Here is a 16,620-nt window from a genome sequence, read left to right on the forward strand (position 1 = left end):
ACCTGGTTACATTACCTGGTTACACTACCTGGTTAGATTATCTGGTTACACTACCTGGTTAGATTACCTGGTTAGATTATCTGGTTACACTACCTGGTTAGATTACCTGGTTACATTACCTGGTTAGATTACCTGGTTACATTACCTGGTTACATTACCTGGTTACACTACCTGGTTAGATTACCTGGTTACACTACCTGGTTACATTACCTGGTTACACTACCTGGTTAGATTACCTGGTTACATTACCTGGTTACACTACCTGGTTACGTTACCTGGTTAGATTACCTGGTTAGATTACCTGGTTAGATTACCTGGTTACGTTACCTGGTTAGATTATCTGGTTACACTACCTGGTTAGATTACCTGGTTAGATTATCTGGTTACATTACCTGGTTACGTTACCTGGTTAGATTACCTGGTTACGTTACCTGGTTAGATTACCTGGTTACATTACCTGGTTACGTTACCTGGTTAGATTACCTGGTTAGATTATCTGGTTACACTACCTGGTTACGTTACCTGGTTACATTACCTGGTTAGATTATCTGGTTACACTACCTGGTTACGTTACCTGGTTAGATTACCTGGTTAGATTACCTGGTTAGATTACCTGGTTACGTTACCTGGTTAGATTATCTGGTTACACTACCTGGTTACGTTACCTGGTTAGATTACCTGGTTATGTTACCTGGTTAGATTACCTGGTTACACTACCTGGTTAGATTACCTGGTTACACTACCTGGTTAGATGACCTGGTTAGATTACCTGGTTAGATTACCTGGTTAGATTACCTGGTTACACTACCTGGTTAGATTACCTGGTTAGATTACCTGGTTACACTACCTGGTTAGATTACCTGGTTAGATTACCTGGTTACACTACCTGGTTAGATTACCTGGTTACGTTACCTGGTTAGATTATCTGGTTACACTACCTGGTTAGATTACCTGGTTAGATTACCTGGTTAGATTACCTGGTTACACTACCTGGTTAGATTACCTGGTTACACTACCTGGTTAGATTACCTGGTTACGTTACCTGGTTAGATTACCTGGTTACACTACCTGGTTAGATTACCTGGTTAGATTACCTGGTTAGATTACCTGGTTAGATTACCTGGTTACACTACCTGGTTAGATTATCTGGTTACACTACCTGGTTACGTTACCTGGTTAGATTACCTGGTTAGATTACCTGGTTAGATTACCTGGTTACGTTACCTGGTTAGATTATCTGGTTACACTACCTGGTTACGTTACCTGGTTAGATTACCTGGTTATGTTACCTGGTTAGATTACCTGGTTACACTACCTGGTTAGATTACCTGGTTACACTACCTGGTTAGATTACCTGGTTAGATTACCTGGTTAGATTACCTGGTTACACTACCTGGTTAGATTACCTGGTTAGATTACCTGGTTACACTACCTGGTTAGATTACCTGGTTAGATTACCTGGTTACACTACCTGGTTAGATTACCTGGTTACGTTACCTGGTTAGATTATCTGGTTACACTACCTGGTTAGATTACCTGGTTAGATTACCTGGTTAGATTACCTGGTTACACTACCTGGTTAGATTACCTGGTTAGATTATCTGGTTACACTACCTGGTTAGATTACCTGGTTAGATTATCTGGTTACACTACCTGGTTAGATTACCTGGTTAGATTACCTGGTTAGATTACCTGGTTAGATTACCTGGTTACGTTACCTGGTTAGATTACCTGGTTAGATTACCTGGTTAGATTATCTGGTTACACTACCTGGTTAGATTACCTGGTTACACTACCTGGTTAGATTACCTGGTTACATTACCTGGTTAGATTACCTGGTTACATTACCTGGTTACACTACCTGGTTAGATTACCTGGTTACACTACCTGGTTAGATTATCTGGTTAGATTACCTGGTTAGATTATCTGGTTAGATTACCTGGTTACGTTACCTGGTTACATTACCTGGTTACATTACCTGGTTAGATTATCTGGTTACACTACCTGGTTAGATTACCTGGTTACATTACCTGGTTAGATTACCTGGTTACATTACCTGGTTACACTACCTGGTTAGATTATCTGGTTACACTACCTGGTTAGATTACCTGGTTAGATTATCTGGTTACACTACCTGGTTAGATTACCTGGTTACATTACCTGGTTAGATTACCTGGTTACATTACCTGGTTACATTACCTGGTTACACTACCTGGTTAGATTACCTGGTTACACTACCTGGTTACATTACCTGGTTACACAACCTGGTTAGATTACCTGGTTACATTACCTGGTTACACTACCTGGTTACGTTACCTGGTTAGATTACCTGGTTAGATTACCTGGTTAGATTACCTGGTTACGTTACCTGGTTAGATTATCTGGTTACACTACCTGGTTAGATTACCTGGTTAGATTACCTGGTTAGATTACCTGGTTACGTTACCTGGTTAGATTACCTGGATAGATTATCTGGTTACATTACCTGGTTACGTTACCTGGTTAGATTACCTGGTTACGTTACCTGGTTAGATTACCTGGTTACATTACCTGGTTACGTTACCTGGTTAGATTACCTGGTTAGATTATCTGGTTACACTACCTGGTTACGTTACCTGGTTACATTACCTGGTTAGATTATCTGGTTACACTACCTGGTTACGTTACCTGGTTAGATTACCTGGTTAGATTACCTGGTTAGATTACCTGGTTACGTTACCTGGTTAGATTATCTGGTTACACTACCTGGTTACGTTACCTGGTTAGATTACCTGGTTATGTTACCTGGTTAGATTACCTGGTTACACTACCTGGTTAGATTACCTGGTTACACTACCTGGTTAGATGACCTGGTTAGATTACCTGGTTAGATTACCTGGTTAGATTACCTGGTTACACTACCTGGTTAGATTACCTGGTTAGATTACCTGGTTACACTACCTGGTTAGATTACCTGGTTAGATTACCTGGTTACACTACCTGGTTAGATTACCTGGTTACGTTACCTGGTTAGATTATCTGGTTACACTACCTGGTTAGATTACCTGGTTAGATTACCTGGTTAGATTACCTGGTTACACTACCTGGTTAGATTACCTGGTTACACTACCTGGTTAGATTACCTGGTTACGTTACCTGGTTAGATTACCTGGTTACACTACCTGGTTAGATTACCTGGTTAGATTACCTGGTTAGATTACCTGGTTAGATTACCTGGTTACACTACCTGGTTAGATTACCTGGTTACACTACCTGGTTACGTTACCTGGTTAGATTACCTGGTTAGATTACCTGGTTAGATTACCTGGTTACGTTACCTGGTTAGATTATCTGGTTACACTACCTGGTTACGTTACCTGGTTAGATTACCTGGTTACACTACCTGGTTAGATGACCTGGTTAGATTACCTGGTTAGATTACCTGGTTAGATTACCTGGTTACACTACCTGGTTAGATTACCTGGTTAGATTACCTGGTTACACTACCTGGTTAGATTACCTGGTTAGATTACCTGGTTACACTACCTGGTTAGATTACCTGGTTACGTTACCTGGTTAGATTATCTGGTTACACTACCTGGTTAGATTACCTGGTTAGATTACCTGGTTAGATTACCTGGTTACACTACCTGGTTAGATTACCTGGTTACACTACCTGGTTAGATTACCTGGTTAGATTACCTGGTTAGATTACCTGGTTACACTACCTGGTTAGATTACCTGGTTAGATTTCCTGTTTAGATTACCTGGTTAGATTATCTGGTTACACTACCTGGTTAGATTACCTGGTTACGTTACCTGGTTAGATTACGTAACCTGGTTACGTTACCTGGTTACGTTACCTGGTTACGTTACCTGGTTACGTTACCCGGTTACGTTACCCGGTTACGTTACCCGGTTACGTTACATGGTTACGTTACCCGGTTACGTTACCCGGTTACGTTACCTGGTTACGTTACCTGGTTACGTTACCTGGTTACGTTACCTGGTTACGTTACCTGGTTACATTACCTGGTTACGTTACCTGGTTACATTACATGGTTACGTTACCTGGTTACATTACCTGGTTACGCTACCCGTATCAACAGTATCAGCTGTATTACCATCCACAAAGGTCCACCCTCTGTCTCTGTTTTTAGATTACAGTCCTAATCATTGGCTTTATCCGTGAACCTGCTGGAGAAATGAACAAAGAGTATCACTACACGATCATGCTGTTGCCCCCGGACTGCGTACGTCCCCTGTCCCCCCCAGACCCGTCTGTCCTCTCCACCACCGCAGCCCTCTTCCTCACCGCCCTGGTCATGATTCTGGGAGAGGTGAGAGGTGGTCCTCTGTAGCTCAGTAGGTAGAGTTCGGCACTTTTGTTTGCTGCCACCCGTTTGAAAACGTTACTACTCTACGTAACGTTTGGATAAAAGCTTCTGCAAATGCCATGTATCATATTACGATGTTATTATGACAGGTGTTCACCAGGAGGATCAGGAGGAAGATCTGTTCGTCCTTCTACAGAGACAGAGAGGAGGAACGAGCCTTGTACCTGCGGGACAAGATTCTATTAAAGCTGGAGGATGAGGGAAATATTTCCTAGATTGGTGTATGGAATTAGTATTTTTTTTGGTTATTTCATGGTCTTCATGATGTCCATTCTTTAGATCAATCAATCATTGAATGAATCAATAATGTGATTATGATACAGGAAGTAAAATTGAAATCTACTTCATAGAAACTGGAAGGCGGATCAGACCATAAACCTCGGGAACAAGATTCTACTGCAGACCAACGATGACTGGAAATGAACAAGATTCTACTGCAGACCAACGATGACTGGAAATGAACAAGATTCTACTGCAGACCAACGATGACTGGAAATGAACAAGATTCTACTGCAGACCAACGATGACTGGAAATGAACAAGATTCTACTGCAGACCAACGATGACTGGAAATGAACAAGATTCTACTGCAGACCAACGATGACTGGAAATGAACAAGATTCTACTGCAGACCAACGATGACTAGAAATGAACAAGATTCTACATATACATTAATCAATCAATCATGTCAATAAGATAATTGACTTTAAATCTTATTAAAATCAGCATTACCTATCCATCTGACTCTGTTTTCAATGTCATCATACGGAGGCACACTAACTGGAAATACCCTGTCTACCATTACACCAAAAAGTGTTGGTTATTTATCAAACATATTAATCACTACACCAAACAGCACCAGTTATTTATAAAACATATTAATGATTACACTGCGGGAGAAAATGATAACAGTTCAGGAACAAGGAGCTTGTTTCAGAGGCTGCCTGTATATGGCCCTGTTGGGTCCCAGGTTATATCAAGCCTACTATATGGCCCTGTTGGTTCCCAGGTTATATCAAGCCTACTATATGGCCCTGTTGGTTCCCAGGTTATATCAAGCCTACTATATGGCCCTGTTGGTTCCCAGGTTATATCAAGCCTACTATATGGCCCTGTTGGTTCCCAGGTTATATCAAGCCTACTATATGGCCCTGTTGGTTCCCAGATTATATCAAGCCTACTATATGGCCCTGTTGGTTCCCAGATTATATCAAGCCTACTATATGGCCCTGTTGGTTCCCAGGTTATATCAAGCCTACTATATGGCCCTGTTGGGTCCCAGTTTATATATAGCCTACTATATGGCCCTGTTGGGTCCCAGTTTATATCAAGCCTACTATATGGCCCTGTTGGGTCCCAGTTTATATCAAGCCTACTATATGGCCCTGTTGGGTCCCAGTTTATATCAAGCCTACTATATGGCCCTGTTGGGTCCCAGTTTATATATAGCCTACTATATGGCCCTGTTGGGTCCCAGTTTATATATAGCCTACTATATGGCCCTGTTGGGTCCCAGTTTATATCAAGCCTACTATATGGCCCTGTTTGGGTCCCAGTTTATATATAGCCTACTATATGGCCCTGTTGGGTCCCAGTTTATATATAGCCTACTATATGGCCCTGTTGGGTCCCAGTTTATATATAGCCTACTATATGGCCCTGTTGGTTCCCAGTTTATATCAAGCCTACTATATGGCCCTGTTGGGTCCCAGTTTATATATAGCCTACTATATGGCCCTGTTGGGTCCCAGTTTATATCAAGCCTACTATATGGCCCTGTTGGGTCCCAGTTTATATATAGCCTACTATATGGCCCTGTTGGGTCCCAGTTTATATCAAGCCTACTATATGGCCCTGTTGGGTCCCAGTTTATATCAAGCCTACTATATGGCCCTGTTGGGTCCCAGTTTATATGAAGCCTACTATATGGCCCTGTTGGGTCCCAGTTTATATCAAGCCTACTATATGGCCCTGTTGGTTCCCAGTTTATATCAAGCCTACTACATGGCCCTGTTGGGTGCCAGGTTATATCAAGCCTACTATATGGCCCTGTTGGGTCCCAGTTTATATCAAGTGGCTCTTATAGGAAGGTATTTACATTGGACTTACAGTATAATGGTGTGGATACACACTGACTGTACCAACCCCCCCCCCCCCCCACACACACACACACACACCACCTCAAACCGGTGTTTCTGGCACCTACTGCAATACCTCATTCAAAGGCGCTTAAATATTTTGTCTTGCCCATTCACCCTCTGAATGGCTTAAACATCCTTATTTAACCAGTCTCCTCCCCTTCATCTACATGACTCCTCCCCTTCATCTACATGACCCCTCCCCTTCATCTACATGACTCCTCCCCTTCATCTACACTGATTTGAAGTGGATTTAACAAGTGACAGCAATACGGGATCATATCTTTCACCTGGATTCACCTGGTCAGTCTATGTCATGGAAAGAGCAGATTTCACCTGGATTCACCTGGTCAGTGTATGTCATGGAAAGAGCAGCTTTCACCTGGATTCACCTGGTCAGTGTATGTCATGGAAAGAGCAGCTTTCACCTGGATTCACCTGGTCAGTCTATGTCATGGAAAGAGCAGCTGTTCCTAATGTTTTGTAAATACTCAGTTTACATATTGTAACATACTGTATTCCCGCAATCAGTTGTCTGGAAAATAGTAAAATGAATCAACTCAAGGTAGTTTGATAATATAATTGCACAAACACCAAATAGACATGCAGTTTCAAGAACTTTCCAAATAGTTAGGCTAATACTAACATTAAACATCGTAGAGCATATTATGTTTGGGCATCTAGCTCATTAGGATCATGCAAAGAGGATAACCAGCATCAGTGAGTATTAACATGACTGTTATTAAAAACATGACTGTTATTAAAAACATGACTGTTATTAAAAACATGACTGTTATTAAAAACATGACTGTTATTATTAAAAACATGACTGTTATTATTAAAAACATGACTGTTATTACTAAAAACATGACTGTTACTAAAAACATGACTGTTATTAAAAACATGACTGTTATTAAAAACATGACTGTTATTATTAAAAACATGACTGTTATTACTAAAAACATGACTGTTACTAAAAACATGACTGTTATTAAAAACATGACTGTTATTACTAAAAACATGACTGTTATTACTAAAAACATGACTGTTATTAAAAACATGACTGTTATTAAAAACATGACTGTTATTAAAAACATGACTGTTATTAAAAACATGACTGTTATTATTAAAAACATGACTGTTATTAAAAACATGACTGTTATTAAAAACATGACTGTTATTATTAAAAACATGACTGTTATTAAAAACATGACTGTTATTAAAAACATGACTGTTATTAAAAACATGACTGTTATTACTAAAACATGACTGTTATTAAAAACATGACTGTTATTATTAAAAACATGACTGTTATTAAAAACATGACTGTTATTAAAAACATGACTGTTATTATTAAAAACATGACTGTTATTACTAAAAACATGACTGTTATTACTAAAACATGACTGTTATTAAAAACATGACTGTTATTATTAAAAACATGACTGTTATTACTAAAAACATGACTGTTATTATTAAAAACATGACTGTTATTAAAAACATGACTGTTACTAAAAACATGACTGTTATTAAAAACATGACTGTTATTACTAAAAACATGACCGTTATTAAAAACATGACTGTTATTACTAAAACATGACTGTTATTACTAAAACATGACTGTTATTACTAAAAACATGACTGTTATTAAAAACATGACTGTTATTAAAAACATGACTGTTATTAAAAACATGACTGTTATTATTAAAAACATGACTGTTATTAAAAACATGACCGTTATTAAAAACATGACTGTTATTACTAAAACATGACTGTTATTACTAAAAACATGACTGTTATTAAAAACATGACCGTTATTAAAAACATGACTGTTATTACTAAAACATGACTGTTATTACTAAAACATGACTGTTATTAAAAACATGACTGTTATTAAAAACATGACTGTTATTAAAAACATGACTGTTATTACTAAAACATGACTGTTATTAAAAACATGACTGTTATTAAAAACATGACTGTTATTAAAAACATGACTGTTATTACTAAAACATGACTGTTATTAAAAACATGACTGTTATTAAAAACATGACTGTTATTAAAAACATGACTGTTATTACTAAAACATGACTGTTATTAAAAACATGACTGTTATTACTAAAAACATGACTGTTATTATTAAAAACATGACTGTTATTACTAAAAACATGACTGTTATTATTAAAAACATGACTGTTATTATTAAAAACATGACTGTTATTATTAAAAACATGACTAACTAAAAACATCACTGTTTAAACACAATTGGATCTATTTATAAAATGTACCAGGGGTGCAACTTTCCCCGGGGACGGGGGAGAGGGGGTCATGTCTCCCCAACATTCCCCGGGGACGGGGGAGAGGGGGTCATGTCTCCCCAACATTCCTGGGGACGGGGAGAGGGGGTCATGTCTCCCCAACATTCCCTGGGGACGGGGGAGAGGGGTTCATGTCGCCCCAACATTCCCTGGGGACGGGGGAGAGGGGGTCATGTCTCCCCAACATTCCCTGGGGACGGGGAGAGGGGGTCATGTCTCCCCAACTTTCCCCGGGACGGGGAGAGGGGGTCATGTCTCCCCAACATTCCCTGGGGACGGGGAGAGGGGGTCATGTCTCCCCAACTTTCCCCCGGGACGGGGAGAGGGGGTCATGTCTCCCCCAACTTTCCCTGGGGACGGGGAGAGGGGGTCATGTCTCCCAACTTTCCCCTGGGGACGGGGAGAGGGGGTCATGTCTCCCCAACTTTCCCCGGGACGGGGAGAGGGGGTCATGTCTCCCCCAACATTCCCCGGGGACGGGGGAGAGGGGGTCATGTCTCCCCAACATTCTGAAATTGCATTTTTTTGTTGTGTTCAGCCTGCTGGATTTAGGACAATTTGGACACCACAGAGCAGAATAACAGGTTGTGTGAAGCCTACTATATGGCCCCGTTGGGTCCCATTTTACATCAAGTGATCATAGTAACCTAACCTATGGTCACCTATGTGCGAGTTGTGCCTTTCAATCATAATGACATGCTTTTCATTGTACTTCGACTCACGTTGGTTGAGCACCCTCTTTGTTCCATTATCAATATTTATTTACAGACACTGTAGTAAACTACATTCTAATCATATTCAATTTAATTTAATATTTAAGTTAACTGCGACTTGATTCTCCGCCCATGTACTCTACTTAGTGAGAACACCCACTGAGACCACGCAATTGAACTCTCATGCACAACAAGGAGAGGTAGGCTACTGAAGATGAAGCAACGAATTCTGAGTGTATGAATAATGCGAAAAAGATGTAATTTTAATACAATAGTTAGGCTAACGCATATAAATCAGAAAGAGGACCATTTCCAAATAATATGTGGGACAGCAAGAATATATTCATCCCAAAATCGTCTGTCTCACCGTCCGCTCAGATCAATTCAGGATTTAAAGTATGATTTTTCCTCCTGTGACTCCCACGGAAGTGGATCGTGCGTGTCCACTCGCTCTGTCCAAAAGTGTTCCAAGTCAGGAAAGATCTTCCGCGCTGCAGTGTCTGTAAGCAGATCGCACCCCTCTGGCGTCTCCAAAGACGCATGTTTCAAGTCCACGAGTGGATAGATGACAATGGCTCCTCTTCCCTCTGCTCCGTGCTCCTCCATATTTGGACTTGTGCTAATACTGGTGCGTTTCGAGCGTCTGCAAGTTCTGAAAAGCCACAGACTTTTGAGCCCATGACGCACGTCTTCATATGCGGTGAGGAATATGATGGGAGACAGAGAGCTACATGAGTACATGAGGACCTGAGAGAAGATGACGAACCCCACAGGAGGTGTGTAGTTGTTACTGTATCCCAACCGAGCCCAAGTCCATGAGCTCCATTCAGGCAGTAGCATGAGCGCGTTGGCCACACTGACAGATAACCACACCGCAGTGGCCCCCTTGTCCTGGGGTTGAACACTGGTCACGTCAAGGTCCCCCTTCGGCTTCGTGTCCAGTAGTGTCTTGGTGTAGTGCACAACGGTAAAGAGAATGGGCACCAGGTAAGTTAGGGTTGGGTAGATCTTGTAGAACACATCCATGAACCCAGATGCGCAAAATGGTATTTCAGTTACGCACAGCTTGACGTCATGGTATGGCTGTAAAGACGTGAATATCGTAAGAGGGGTGGAGGAGACCAGTGATGCTATCCAGATGGAAGCCAGGGCTCCATAGATGTGCATGTGGCTAAAATATTTGCTATCAGAGGAGCCTGAAACAAAGGTACATCTTGCCCCGGTTGTTGCCGCCAGGGTGAACGTTTTGGCGACCAGGCAGGAGTGCTGAAACCAATCCGCTGTTTGGCACAACAAGCTTCCCAAGATCCAGGTCTGTCTGTAGTAGGTGACTGCGCGCACAGGTGCACACAACAGTGTGATCAATAGGTCTGTAGAGCTCAGACCGGCAAGTAGCGCTTTGACTTCGGATGCTGTCCTGTTTCTCAGGTCGTGGACGAGACTCAGTAGTACCAGAAGGTTCCCTATGACTCCAGTCCAACAGATCCCTATCAGAATAACAGGGAGGACTGACCTGGCGTTCACACCGTGGAGTAGTTGAACTCCCCGGTAAAGTCAAAAATGAAACGTTCATCGGTCGGTCAAAATCCATATTTTCTGTAATCTGTGTTTTTAGTTTTTAAAAATATTTTTTATATGCGGTAATCAACTAGTTCAAATGGATTGATCTCTAGATTTTTCCCTTAGAAAGAAAGATCTGTCCCTGAGCTGTGGTGCCGAAATGCTGCTATCTGATAAGACATGTAGTGGTTGAGCGGACTGGCAGGCAAGCTATTTCAAGTGCTGCCGTTTATTGTTGTCGTCGACCACTTTCGTCATTGATGGCTGTGGCTCCAGGGTACTATTCTGAGAGGAAGGGTACTTGAAGTGTGCTTTCGGCAAAATCTACACTTTACATTCAAAAAAATTGACTAAAGGCTTATTTTCTAAAAGACATTCAATTCATTCAAACTAAAATAGGCCAAAGTTAGGACCTATTGTCCAGTGTTCAGTGGCTTGTGTTGACGACCCCTGGTCCCGTAGATATCATATGAACACGTCATGAACACGTCATAAGCCTTGGATTTTTATTTTATTTTTTAGAATTGCACGACGTTACTATTTTTACCTTTAAAAATAAAAAATTAAAAAAGACTGCTAGAACCTTATGGAGTAGGAAGGTGTGTGTCTGTCTGTGTGGGTTACAATGGCACCCACACCAGGCTCTCACCTCCTTGTTGAGAAGGCCTGTTAGGAAGATACATGGCACCACCATAGAGCTGTCTGTAAAGGGGAAGCGTTATGAACTACAACACAGAGATTAAGAAGGAGACTGAACGTCTACAGGAGAGAATAGGGGGACTGTAATGGCAGCGCCTCATTACTAACCCCTCAAATCAAGAGGCTGCTGGACAGGAGGGTTGAATCTTCCCAGAATCTGTACAGTCCTGTGTGTAGCATAACACATTTATAGAGCTTCAGTGTTCTCTGTTAGGTTATCTTTAGGTATGATTATTCATATTTACTGCCCGTGGTCTTTCCTCTCAGTCTAATAATATCTTTTTGCTTTATCCAGGCAGGCCTTATTCAATTCTGTGGCACATCTGGTGCCTGCTTGCACAAGGGCACTCCGTGTGGTACTCTACTCAGCTAACTGACCACTCTATTCAGCTAACTGACCACTCTACTCAGCTAACTGACCACTCTACTCAGCTAACTGACCACTCTACTCAGCTAACAGACTCCCTCCTCTACTCAGCTAACAGACTCCCTCCTCTACACTCAGCTAACTGACTCCTCTACACTCAGCTAACTGACTCCCTCCTCCACTCAGCTAACTGACTCCCTCCTCTACACTCAGCTAACTGACTCCCTCCTCTACACTCAGCTAACTGACTCCCTCCTCCACTCAGCTAACTGACTCCCTCCTCTACACTCAGCTAACTGACTCCCTCCTCTACTCAGCTAACTGACTCCCTCCTCTACTCAGCTAACTGACTCCCTCCTCCACTCAGCTAACTGACTCCCTCCTCTACTCAGCTAACTGACTCCCTCCTCTACTCAGCTAACTGACTCCCTCCTCTACACTCAGCTAACTGACTCCCTCCTCTACTCAGCTAACTGACTCCCTCCTCTACACTCAGCTAACTGACTCCCTCCTCTACTCAGCTAACTGACTCCCTCCTCCACTCAGCTAACTGACTCCCTCCTCTACTCAGCTAACTGACTCCCTCCTCCACTCAGCTAACTGACTCCCTCCTCCACTCAGCTAACAGACTCCCTCCTCTACACTCAGCTAACAGACTCCCTCCTCTACTCAGCTAACAGACTCCCTCCTCTACTCAGCTAACTGACTCCCTCCTCTCCACTCAGCTAACTGATTCCCTCCTCTACTCAGCTAACTGACTCCCTCCTCTACACTCAGCTAACTGACTCCCTCCTCTACACTCAGCTAACTGACTCCCTTCTCTACTCAGCTAACATACTCCCTCCTCTACACTCAGCTAACTGACTCCCTCCTCTACTCAGCTAACTGACTCCCTCCTCTACTCAGCTAACAGACTCCCTCCTCTACACTCAGCTAACTGACTCCTCTACACTCAGCTAACTGACTCCCTCCTCTACTCAGCTAACTGACTCTCTCCTCTACTCAGCTAACTGACTCCCTCCTCCACTCAGCTAACTGACTCCCTCCTCTACTCAGCTAACTGACTCCCTCCTCTACTCAGCTAACTGACTCCCTCCTCTACACTCAGCTAACTGACTCCCTCCTCTACTCAGCTAACTGACTCCCTCCTCTACACTCAGCTAACTGACTCCCTCCTCTACTCAGCTAACTGACTCCCTCCTCCACTCAGCTAACTGACTCCCTCCTCTACTCAGCTAACTGACTCCCTCCTCCACTCAGCTAACTGACTCCCTCCTCCACTCAGCTAACAGACTCCCTCCTCTACACTCAGCTAACAGACTCCCTCCTCTACTCAGCTAACAGACTCCCTCCTCTACTCAGCTAACTGACTCCCTCCTCTCCACTCAGCTAACTGATTCCCTCCTCTACTCAGCTAACTGACTCCCTCCTCTACACTCAGCTAACTGACTCCCTCCTCTACACTCAGCTAACTGACTCCCTTCTCTACTCAGCTAACATACTCCCTCCTCTACACTCAGCTAACTGACTCCCTCCTCTACTCAGCTAACTGACTCCCTCCTCTACTCAGCTAACAGACTCCCTCCTCTACACTCAGCTAACTGACTCCTCTACACTCAGCTAACTGACTCCCTCCTCTACTCAGCTAACTGACTCTCTCCTCTACTCAGCTAACTGACTCCCTCCTCTACTCAGCTAACTGACTCCTCCTCTACTCAGCTAACTGACTCCTCCTCTACTCAGCTAACTGACTCCCTCCTCTACTCAGCTAACAGACTCCCTCTCTACTCAGCTAACTGACTCCCTCCTCTACTCAGCTAACTGACTCCCTCCTCCACTCAGCTAACTGACTCCCTCCTCTACTCAGCTAACTGACTCCCTCCTCTACTCAGCTAACTGACTCCCTCCTCTACTCAGCTAACTGACTCCCTCCTCTACACTCAGCTAACAGACTCCCCCCTCTACTCAGCTAACTGACTCCCTCCTCTACTCAGCTAACAGACTCCCTCCTCTACTCAGCTAACTGACTCCCTCCTCTACTCAGCTAACTGACTCCCTCCTCCACTCAGCTAACTGACTCCCTCCTCTACTCAGCTAACAGACTCCCTCCACTACTCAGCTAACTGACTCCCTCCTCTACTCAGCTAACTGACTCCCTCCTCTACTCAGCTAACAGACTCCCTCCTCTAAACTCAGCTAACAGACTCCCTCCTCTACACTCAGCTAACAGACTCCCTCCTCTACACTCAGCTAACTGACTCCCTCCTCTACTCAGCTAACAGACTCCCTCCTCTACTCAGCTAACTGACTCCTCCTCTACTCAGCTAACAGACTCCCTCCTCTACTCAGCTAACTGACTCCCTCCTCTACTCAGCTAACTGACTCCTTCTCTACTCAGCTAACTGACTCTCTCCTCTACTCAGCTAACTGACTCCCTCCTCTACTCAGCTAACTGACTCCCTCCTCTACACTCAGCTAACTGACTCTCTCCTCTACTCAGCTAACTGACTCCCTCCTCTACTCAGCTAACTGACTCCCTCCTCTACTCAGCTAACAGACTCCCTCCTCTACTCAGCTAACAGACTCCCTCCTCTCCACTCAGCTAACTGACTCCCTCCTCTACTCAGCTAACTGACTCCCTCCTCTACTCAGCTAACAGACTCCCTCCTCTACTCAGCTAACTGACTCCTCCTCTACTCAGCTAACAGACTCCCTCCTCTACTCAGCTAACTGACTCCTCCTCTACTCAGCTAACTGACTCCTCCTCCACTCAGCTAACTGACTCCCTCCTCTACTCAGCTAACAGACTCCCTCCACTACTCAGCTAACTGACTCCCTCCTCTACTCAGCTAACTGACTCCCTCCTCTACTCAGCTAACAGACTCCCTCCTCTACACTCAGCTAACAGACTCCCTCCTCTACACTCAGCTAACAGACTCCCTCCTCTACACTCAGCTAACTGACTCCCTCCTCTACTCAGCTAACAGACTCCCTCCTCTACTCAGCTAACTGACTCCCTCCTCTACTCAGCTAACTGACTCCCTTCTCTACTCAGCTAACTGACTCTCTCCTCTACTCAGCTAACTGACTCCCTCCTCTACTCAGCTAACTGACTCCCTCCTCTACACTCAGCTAACTGACTCTCTCCTCTACTCAGCTAACTGACTCCTCTACACTCAGCTAACAGACTCCCTCCTCTACACTCAGCTAACTAACTCCCTCCTCTACTCAGCTAACTGACTCCCTCCTCTACTCAGCTAACTGACTCCCTCCTCTACTCAGCTAACAGACTCCCTCCTCTACACTCAGCTAACTGACTCTCTCCTCTACTCAGCTAACTGACTCCCTCCTCTACTCAGCTAACTGACTCCCTCCTCTACTCAGCTAACAGACTCCCTCCTCTACTCAGCTAACAGACTCCCTCCTCTCCACTCAGCTAACTGACTCCCTCCTCTACTCAGCTAACTGACTCCCTCCTCTACTCAGCTAACAGACTCCCTCCTCTACTCAGCTAACTGACTCCCTCCTCTACTCAGCTAACAGACTCCCTCCTCTACTCAGCTAACTGACTCCCTCCTCTACTCAGCTAACTGACTCCCTCCTCCACTCAGCTAACTGACTCCCTCCTCTACTCAGCTAACAGACTCCCTCCACTACTCAGCTAACTGACTCCCTCCTCTACTCAGCTAACTGACTCCCTCCTCTACTCAGCTAACAGACTCCCTCCTCTACACTCAGCTAACAGACTCCCTCCTCTACACTCAGCTAACAGACTCCCTCCTCTACACTCAGCTAACTGACTCCCTCCTCTACTCAGCTAACAGACTCCCTCCTCTACTCAGCTAACTGACTCCCTCCTCTACTCAGCTAACTGACTCCCTTCTCTACTCAGCTAACTGACTCTCTCCTCTACTCAGCTAACTGACTCCCTCCTCTACTCAGCTAACTGACTCCCTCCTCTACACTCAGCTAACTGACTCTCTCCTCTACTCAGCTAACTGACTCCTCTACACTCAGCTAACAGACTCCCTCCTCTACACTCAGCTAACTAACTCCCTCCTCTACTCAGCTAACTGACTCCCTCCTCTACTCAGCTAACTGACTCCCTCCTCTACTCAGCTAACAGACTCCCTCCTCTACACTCAGCTAACTGACTCTCTCCTCTACTCAGGTAACTGACTCCCTCCTCTACTCAGCTAACTGACTCCCTCCTCTACTCAGCTAACTGACTCCCTCCTCTACTCAGCTAACTGACTCCCTCCTCTACTCAGCTAACAGACTCCCTCCTCTACTCAGCTAACAGACTCCCTCCTCTACTCAGCTAACAGACTCCCTCCTCTACTCAGCTAACTGACTCCCTCCTCCACTCAGCTAACTGACTCCCTCCTCTACTCAGCTAACAGACTCCCTCCTCTACTCAGCTAACTGACTCCCTCCTCTACTCAGCTAA

The 16,620-nt window shown here is 43.9% G+C and overlaps 1 pseudogene; it reads right to left on the reverse strand.

Moving 5' to 3' along the window:
* Positions 1–9,677: 9,677 nt before the first annotated feature.
* Positions 9,678–11,135, reverse strand: LOC135568881 (G-protein coupled receptor 151-like; annotated as a pseudogene).
* Between the last annotated feature and the right edge of the window lie 5,485 nt (positions 11,136–16,620).

This window comes from Oncorhynchus nerka, unplaced genomic scaffold, assembly GCF_034236695.1.
Source record: "Oncorhynchus nerka isolate Pitt River unplaced genomic scaffold, Oner_Uvic_2.0 unplaced_scaffold_1363, whole genome shotgun sequence".
Taxonomy (NCBI): Eukaryota; Metazoa; Chordata; class Actinopteri; order Salmoniformes; family Salmonidae; genus Oncorhynchus; species Oncorhynchus nerka.